Genomic DNA, 9,205 nt, shown 5'->3' with positions numbered 1-9,205 from the left:
ATTTTCCAAAATCGCCAGGCCAATGACTCAGCAACTCAAGAAGGGAACCAAAGTCTCATGGTCTCCCGAGTGCGAGGAAAGCTTCCAACTACTAAAGGAGAAATTGACCAGTGCACCCGTACTAGCAGTCCCCGAATCAGGGACGGATTCCGTTGTCTATACGGATGCTTCCAAGAGCGGTCTTGGGTGTGTGTTGATGCAGAATGGAAAGGTGATTGCTTATGCATCACGACAGCTTAGACCACACGAGCTCAACTACCCAACACACGACCTAGAACTAGCAGCAGTGGTTCACGCGTTGAAAATTTGGAGACACCATCTATATGGAGTTAGGTGTGAGATTTTCACGGACCACAAGAGCCTCAAATATTTCTTCGAGCAAAAGGACTTGAACATGAGACAGAGAAGGTGGCTCGAACTGGTAAAAGATTACGACTGTGGCATAAACTACCACCCGGGCATGGCTAACGTCGTGGCAGAAGCGTTGAGCCGTAAAAGTCAGCACCAATTAGCAGTCCTGTTCACCCAGGAAGAAGAACTGCTAAGAGAATTTGACAGGATGAGTTTGGAGATGGTGCAAGCGCCCGAAACGACGGAAAGTATAATTTCGACTCTAGTAGTTGTTCCCGATTTAAGGGCCAGGATTGTGGAGGCCCAGAGACGGGACGAGACTCTAGAGAAGTGGCGTTTGAAATCGAGAAGAGGCAAACAAGAGAATTTCCAGGAGGAGGCAGACAATGCGCTCCTGTTTGAAGGGAGACTGTGTGTGCCCGACCAAGAGGAGCTCAAAAATGAGATAATGAGCGAGGCGCACGATACCCCATACACCGCCCACCCAGGGAGTACGAAAATGTATCAAGACTTAAAGAAGAAATTCTGGTGGGACGGCATGAAGAGAGATATAGCTTCCTACGTCGAGAGGTGTCTTGCCTGTCAACAAGTTAAGGCACTACACCAGCGACCATATGGAAAGCTACAGCCGTTGGAAATTCCCGAATGGAAGTGGGAACACATAGCCATGGATTTTGTGACGGGACTGCCAAAGTCTCAGAGAGGAAATACTGCAATTTGGGTAATAGTCGATCGTCTCACTAAGAGCGCTCACTTTATACCAATCCCTATCACGTACGGATCAGAGAAGTTAGCCCAGATATACGTGAAGGAAATCATTCGCCTGCACGGTATACCGGCAACGATCACGTCGGATAGAGATGCCAAATTCACATCCCGATTTTGGAAGAGCTTACAGAAAGAGCTGGGGACACAATTGAATTTTAGCACGGCATTTCACCCACAGACCGACAGACAATCGGAGAGAACAATTCAGACACTCGAGGACATGCTGAGAGCAGTAGTGCTTGATAGAGGAAGCAATTGGGAACAAGTACGACCACTAATAGAGTTTGCCACAATAATAGTTACCAGGCAACGATTGATATGGCTCCGTACGAAGCACTGTACGAGAGGAAGTGTAGATCACCCCTCTATTGGGACGAGGTCGGTGAGAGGAAAATTTTGGGTCCGGAAGTAATTGAGGAAATGATAGAAATCGTCAGAAAGATCAGAGAAAGAATCAAAGAGGCTCAGGACAGGCAAAAGTCCTATGCGGATGTCCGACGGACTGACTTGCAATTTTCAGTGGGAAATAAAGTCTTCTTGAAAGTATCGCCCTCGAAGGGGATAGCTAGATTTGGAGTCAAGGGAAAACTCCGACCCCGATACATAGGACCGTATGAAATCCTAGAAGCAGTTGGACCCGTGGCTTATCGATTGGCGTTACCACCGAGTTTTGGAAACGTTCACAACGTATTCCATGTATCCCAGCTTAGGAAATATGTGTTTGATCCGAAGCACGTGATTCATCAGGAAGAGATGATATTAAACCCGGATCTGAGCTATGAGGAAAAACCGAAGGCAATTCTGGACAGGAAGGTGCAGCAGTTAAGAAATAAATCCATTTCTTCAGTGAAAGTACTTTGGGAACACCACGGGCAGGAGGAGGCCACGTGGGAGTTGGAAGACAAGATGAGGGAGCGATATCCCGAGTTGTTCGAGTGAAGCCGTACAAATTTCGGGACGAAATTTCATTTAAGGAGGGTGGAATGTGACGCCCCAGATTTTATTCCTTTTAATTGGATTGAGTCGGATTTACTAGCTCGAGAAATTCTCGTTCAGAAAGCGTGTGAACGTAGGATTTTCTGTTGTAATTCCAAACGTTGGAATAAAGTGTATCGATTTTGAAGGAAACGAAATACAAGGAGAATTTAAGCAAAGAGTAAAAGTGGAGGTTATACTTCGATTTAATAAGCAAGTTGAAGAGTACAAGATATACAAGAATGATGGAATTACAAGTAGTATATGAGTACATTGGGAAAAGGACTATACATATAAGAATTTCACCATGAGGCATAACAATTTTGGAATGCAATATCTTCACTTTGAAGATTCCATCACTACACTCTAGCAATTATACTATTTTGGCAAAGGGACAAGTAGTATACTAGTCAACTCCTACTTCCATCTTCTCCTCTTCCTCCCCTCGATTTTGGCACCCACAAGAGTCCAAACATGGGTAGCCATGGTACCTACAAATTATCACCAAAGAAGGTATCAAATTTTGGTACATAAAATAAAAGAAAAAGGAGAGGCAAGCTCGATTGGGAATGGAGAAGGAGCCAGCCGAATGGTACGGCCAAGAGGCTGCCACAATAGACTATAAAACAACCACCTTATCACTTTTCCACCTTACACCAAAGTGCAAGTTAGAACAAATGAGCATGGTAAATGGAGCCAATGTTTATGCTCAAAATAAGCTGATCTAGAACCCTCTTTTCCCACCATCCGAGGCTGATGTAGCAGCCCTGAGGAAGCAACCAAAACAATCACCAAAATAGCATAAAGAGCACAATCATCCATCTTAAAAGGGGGCTGAGCTTGATACCGAAAATAGGAGCTCAATGCCCCATAAGCTGCCACAAGAAGCCAAAGGAATGGCTTATAAATACCGCCCTCCCCTTCCCACTCCACACACATATTTTGCAAATTTCTCGCAAGGCAAGGGAGTGCAGCGGAGTGAGGAGCGGCGGCGCGGAGCAGCGGCAATACGAAACAACAGCCGCACAAACCGAGGATTCACCAAGTGAGGTAATCCCCACAACACCACACCATCGCATCATATAGACCAAGTAGATAGCCAAGAACATAGAAGCTAATTAGGATCCTCACAATAATGGCCCAAGTAAGTAGCACATAGGATGAGTATCAACATCGGCGGTAACAATCAACCAAGTATAACCTCATCATAATTTGCAAAATACCAAAGTTATTGCTCAATCCAGTGAGCTATGCATACTAAGACTTCATCGTTGAAACTCAAAACATAGCTACTGCCAAGATGAGAAGATCAACACTAATAACCAAGGAAAAGTGAGAAATGCTAACTCCAGTAAAGAACACTAAGTAACGTGGGTAGGGGAGAAGGACTTAGCTTTAGGTGGGCAGGGCTGTCCGGCGGCGGACGAGCAACGACGAGCTCCGAGAGATCCGGCTAGGACGGAGGCACTGCCGGAGCAGTAGCGCGATGGAGCATCCAGTGTCGACACCATCGAAGGGAGGTCGAGAGCGGGCCGGAGACGCTGCCTCCCGGGGAACCCGACGGAGCAATTCGGAGGAACACGGAGGCGGCGATGGCTGGCGACGCAGCAGGCGGCAGCCCTGCTCGTCGAGCGGCTGAGGACTCCCTGAACTCGTGTGAGGGAGAGAACACGATTGAGGAGGGAGCACCCGACGGACTCTGAAAATCCATCAAGGTAGGGGCAGCATACGCCGATGAGACTCCGGAAGCCGTCGGGAGTGATAATGTCGCAGAGGGAAGAAGAAGGGAGGAACCGCCGTTTCTCCTCAATTTTTCTTTTAGGGATTTGATTTGGGAAAGTGATTTGGGAAGAGGGATGATGTCGATGGAGAAGGGAGTATATTTTTGGGCTTCCATATTTCTTTTGTTTGGGCCTCTTGAATAATTTGATAGTTGGGCCATTAACTTGAGGGCTTCGATTAATTGTCTTGGGAAGAGATTTAGATATTGTTAGAGTGGAATTAATTTAAAGTTTGAGATTGGATCTTAATTAAATTAATTTCCGAATAAATTGAGTTTCGAGGAAAGAAAGTATTAATGTGGGAGACTCGAAAGTTGAGGATTTAATTTCCGGATAATTTATTCCGAGGAAGGGAGATATTAAAATTTGGGAAGCGAGGGCCGACCGGCGTTGCCCCGCGACGCCATGGGCGGCCTTAAGAGGTCTTAAGAAGCCTTAAGAAAAATCCAAAGAAAAAGGAGTTTAAGGAGGGATTTTAAGAATCCATATTATTTGAGAAAATAGAATTTCTCCAAAAGAAGTAAAAGAAATTGATTAAGTGCTGCAGAGCAGTAAAGCCGAGTTAGGATTTAAGGAAAAATCCTATAAGCCGAGACTAAGATATAGATGCTATCCTGTAGGATGCATGCATTCTTTTTCAGAAAAACAGTTCAAGTACTAATTAGCGTGTTACGCTATTTTCAAGGGAGAAAACAGTCAAGGGCAAGAGAGGCCTAACGAGGAATTTAAGTGAAGATAAGCACAAGAGGTGGGCTTTCTTTTAATATCCAGCACTATAGTGTGGATATAAAGCAAATGTTTTGAAGTATGAAATATCTTTTCTGAAAAATGAGAATGTGATCATCTCTTTTAAAGTTGTTGTCATGCCAGAAAATATTTGTTTTTGAGACCTGTCTGATAGGGCTATATGCCGAGACTTTTGGCGATGCCAAAAGGTTAGTAACGAATTCGGTTCCCAATAGGACCGCAAATCCTATTCGGAATTAAGTGCACAAGAGCTGTGAGCCATCCTAGAGAGAGGTTGGCCGGCGAGGGTGTTCGTTGAAGGTGGCCACCTTCACGACACACTAGTTTCTCAGACATGGCAGAATACAAAAGAACTTAGACTGTAGTCGGACTTTTAAGATCACAAAAGAATTTAGTATGCTCGGGCCTTTTAAGAAAAACCCCCGGGTGATACTGTGGATGGATGACAACTTATATTGTATGTTTTGTTTTCGGCACGTGTTCACTGAGTACTCCTGTACTCAGCCCTGCATGTATTTATAAACGTGCAGGTTGAACGTCAGGATGTAGAAAAGATTGATCGGAGTCGATGCTATTAAATAAGCCTGTGGATATCTCGACGATTCGTGTCTTCATACACGAAGTCGTTCAGTTGGGACCTATTCCACTGTGTTTTGTTGAAAGAGAATAGTATTTGTCTCATCATTGAACTCTGATTCAGTTGACATATCAAACATTCTATTTTGAGATTGTACCAAATACTCGACTGTTATTTTGGTAATATCACAGTTGTCCTTCGATAAGTTCTTCAGATTTTACCCCTTTTTCTATCCCCGTTTCTTTAATCCCCCATTAGTCGCGAATCACCCATTCTTGTTATCCTTAATGAGAATTGGGTCGTGACACTAAGATGGGCAGTAGAGCCCGCGCGCGCCGCCGACAGCCCGCCGAGAGCCGCGTGCCGCGTGCCGCGTGCCGCGAGCTTCGAGCCCGAGCTCGTGACCGTGTCATTGGATCTTGACAATTGGTCTTTGGGTGGTCTTTGGACTGTTCTTTGGGCCTGGTCGTGGGGATCGGTGCTTGGGTTCGACCCAAGGTTGGTTGGTCTAGATCTTTTAAGAGCACCAACGTTTCCATATCAGCGAGCCAAGCGGAATGACACCTCGTCAATATGACGCGGTAAAGCCTACATGGCTGACACGTGATGAAGTCCACGTCGTGAACGATGATGAACCCGATGTCGGGGATGCCACTGAGGATACCGTTGGGGATGGTGGAGAGGGCTCCGTTGAGTGAGCCGGGCAGTGTTTTCAAACTTGAAGATGAAAGTTTTTTTTTGAATTGTAGTAGATTTTTTTTAATTGTTGTAGAATTGTTTTTTGTTTTTTTATTGTATTATGTTTGAACTTTCTTAATTTTTTTATCCAATTTAATTTCGTATTTGTTCTTTTAATTTGATAAAATGAATAAATGGGAGGGTTTAATGTTGCAGCAGGAGGAATTTTAGGCTAGATTGTTGCTAAGCTGTAATTGGTGCATTCTTATTGCAGATGCTCTTACTTTGTATTAATATGGATTCTGGCAGATACTTTGGACATAAGCGAGAAGTTTAAAATCACCCCAATCTCTTGTATAAAACAATTTTTTGTCCATATCATATTTTCAATCTATATTGCACTAGTATATATGCTGTTCAAATGTTTCCTTTTGAATTGTATTATTCCATATTAAATAAGTAATGAATCCCAAGCAGAATATACCTCTAAACAAATTTATTATTTTAAAAAAAATAGAAATTGAGACGCAATTACTATTATATGAATTTTTTAAAAATAATTATAATTTAGTAAAAAAATCATTTCTAAATTGAGTTCAAATTATATTAATATTTTGCTTTTTAGTACACTTCTATTTGCATCTAGAGATGTCCACGGTTCGAAAACCGGCGGTTCCGGTTCGGACATCATCATCGTCTTCATCATCATCATCATCATCATCATCGTCTTCATCAACATTCACGGGGGTTGGACTTTGTTGGGAATAGGCACCGCGACCGGGAGCACCACTACCGGTACCAACATAAGCATCGCCTTGGTATTGAGAGCGAGAGAGAGCAATAGCATGTGCCACATCTTGCTCTTCTCGAGCCTACAAAATAATATTTGTATTGTAAATACAAAATAAAATTATGAACAATAATGAAATGTAATTCAAAATTAATGAAATTAGTAGATAATAAATATTAACCTGCCACTCATCCATGTTCATTTGAGAAATTTCATCAATAACGGATCTCCGAGATGGCCTCTTGGCCTTTCCCTTTCCCTTATCAACACGACCTTCTCGGGATGAAGACATATTGGAATGGTATGTAGAAATGTAGAAATATGGAATAATATATTTTTTTTTGTTTTAGTAATTGAGAAAGAAAGACAACTTATAGAACTACGGGAACAAGTATAACTGTATAAGTGTATAACAATGCGTAATAAGAGTAGCAATTGCGTAATTAAATGGAAGCACAATAGCACAAATGAGAAATTGGAGACAAAGAGAGAGAATTGAGAGATTGAAGAGAGAAACTCTTATTAACACAAGAGTGGGGTGAATGTAAATGAGGATAGAGGGGGGTATTTATAGAAAAAAATGAGGGGGAAAATGGAAGAATTCGAATTTGAAATTTTAAAAAAAAAAAAAATTTGAATTTTCACAAAACCGGCGGTTTTGGCGGAAAACCGCCGGAACCGGCGGAACCGCCGGTTTCCGGGCCAAAACCGCCGGTTTCCGAAATAAAACCGCCGGTTCGGTCAACGAACCGTCTGCAAAAGCTGCTCCATTGTCGCCTCGTGCTCCGCGCCTCCTCGAAAGCCACTAAACCGGCGGTTAACCGCCGGTTTTTCCGGTTAACCGCCGGTTAACCGCCGAAAAAACCGGCGGTTTCGACCGGTTTTGAAGATCACCACCGGCCCCCATCCCCCTGCCTCGATTTAAGCGCCGGAACCGGCGGTTCCACGGTTAACCGCCGGTTCCGAACCGTCCCGAACCGCCGGTTCGGTGACGGTTCCGGTTCGAAATATCTTGAACCTGAACCGGACCGCGAACCGAATTGCGACGGTTCCGGTTCGGGAATATTGCGCCGGTTCCGGTTCCGGTTCCGGAACCGCCGGTTCCGGTTCCGGAACCGCCGGTTCCGGTTCGGCGGTTAACCGCCGGAACCGGAACCGGTGGGCATGTCTATTTGCATCCCCTAATTTTAGTTGGACATTAACAATAAGGATATTTTATAAAGTGTTAGTGGTATAATTAGAAGCATAAATTAGCATCTTTAATACCATTAATTAATATCTCTAGTTGTTCTTTTCGTTGTAGTGATATATGTATGAGTTCCATGGACTCTTCTAACAATTTTGGATAGTTTTGGTGGAAAATATACAATTAGTGGCTCAACATTGTAACTTTTGCCCATGAATCAATGCAAATTAATCAAATTTGAAATATGGAGAGTTTTCTCAATACTCAAATCCTTATTTTGCGTAAAGAATGAGAGATTATTTAAGTATCATAATGTTAAGTACAAGGCAAGCACTCTTTTTTACTGATGATTATTTCAGATTTTTGTAAGAATTTTTGTAAAAAGGGTCGACCCTTGGATTTTTGTTTTGCCTGAATTTTCAATTTGTGTCATTTTTCTGATAAAAGACAAATCTATATAATTTCTTACTCACGTGGAGTAACATTTTTCCACCAAACAGTAAAGCTCAACTAAAGTGTTACAGATATAAATAGGATTGGGTAGGTAACATTTTTCCACCAAACAGTAAAGCTCAACTAAAGTGTTACAGATATAAATAGGACTCGGTAGGTACGTTATACCTTACCGAAATCATCATACCGTATACCTTACCGTAAATTAGGTATGCGAAAAATTATACCTTTACCTTACCAAAATTTTCGGTATACCGAACTTCGGTATACCTTATTTTCGGTATGGAGAATTTTCATAACGATATCGTACCTCATTTTCGGCATACCGTATCAAAGTTCGGTATACCATACTTCTGCGGTATACCTTACTTTCAACATCAATTAAAATTGAATATTTGAGTTTTTAGAATACTATTTATATTTTATAGTAATTTAAATAATATACGCGGTATTAAATACTAGTATATTGTATTAATATTATATTATATTTCACAATAAATTTTATAATTTAAAAATATACTCCATAAAATACTATATTTTATATATTATTATATTCATATTTTACAATATATACCTTAAATTACGGTATATACCGAATTTCGGTATGTCGCGGTATACCGCCGGTATATAAAAATTCATACCTTTACCTTAAGGTATCATACCGTACCGAAAATCACGGTATACCAAAAATTCAGTATTTTCGGTATTTTTTCGATACGATAAGATCGGCATTTCGCATTTCGATATTTTTTCTCGTCCCTATATATAAATCACAACCCAATCTCCACCATATAGAAAAGGAGATTTGTAAAGGAATATGCCTGGTATTTCATTAACTATAATTTATTTCGAATTTGATGACAAAATTGCCAATAATATTTTAGTTAACTATTCCAATA

At 41.8% G+C, this 9,205-nt stretch overlaps 1 long non-coding RNA gene across 1 annotated transcript; it reads right to left on the bottom strand.

Annotated features, from left to right (window-relative positions):
- Positions 1 to 2,276: 2,276 nt before the first annotated feature.
- On the bottom strand, positions 2,277 to 2,846 carry LOC121765078. The gene is made up of 2 exons (XR_006042714.1): positions 2,729 to 2,846; positions 2,277 to 2,585 (listed from the first exon to the last, which is right to left on the bottom strand). It is a non-coding gene; the product is annotated as an uncharacterized LOC121765078 (long non-coding RNA).
- Positions 2,847 to 9,205: the final 6,359 nt, after the last annotated feature.

The sequence above is a fragment of the Salvia splendens genome, chromosome 14 (genome assembly GCF_004379255.2).
Source record: "Salvia splendens isolate huo1 chromosome 14, SspV2, whole genome shotgun sequence".
Taxonomy (NCBI): domain Eukaryota; kingdom Viridiplantae; phylum Streptophyta; class Magnoliopsida; order Lamiales; family Lamiaceae; genus Salvia; species Salvia splendens.
The sequence above is the reverse complement of the archived record's forward strand: the minus strand, read 5'-3'. Positions and strand labels throughout refer to the sequence as shown.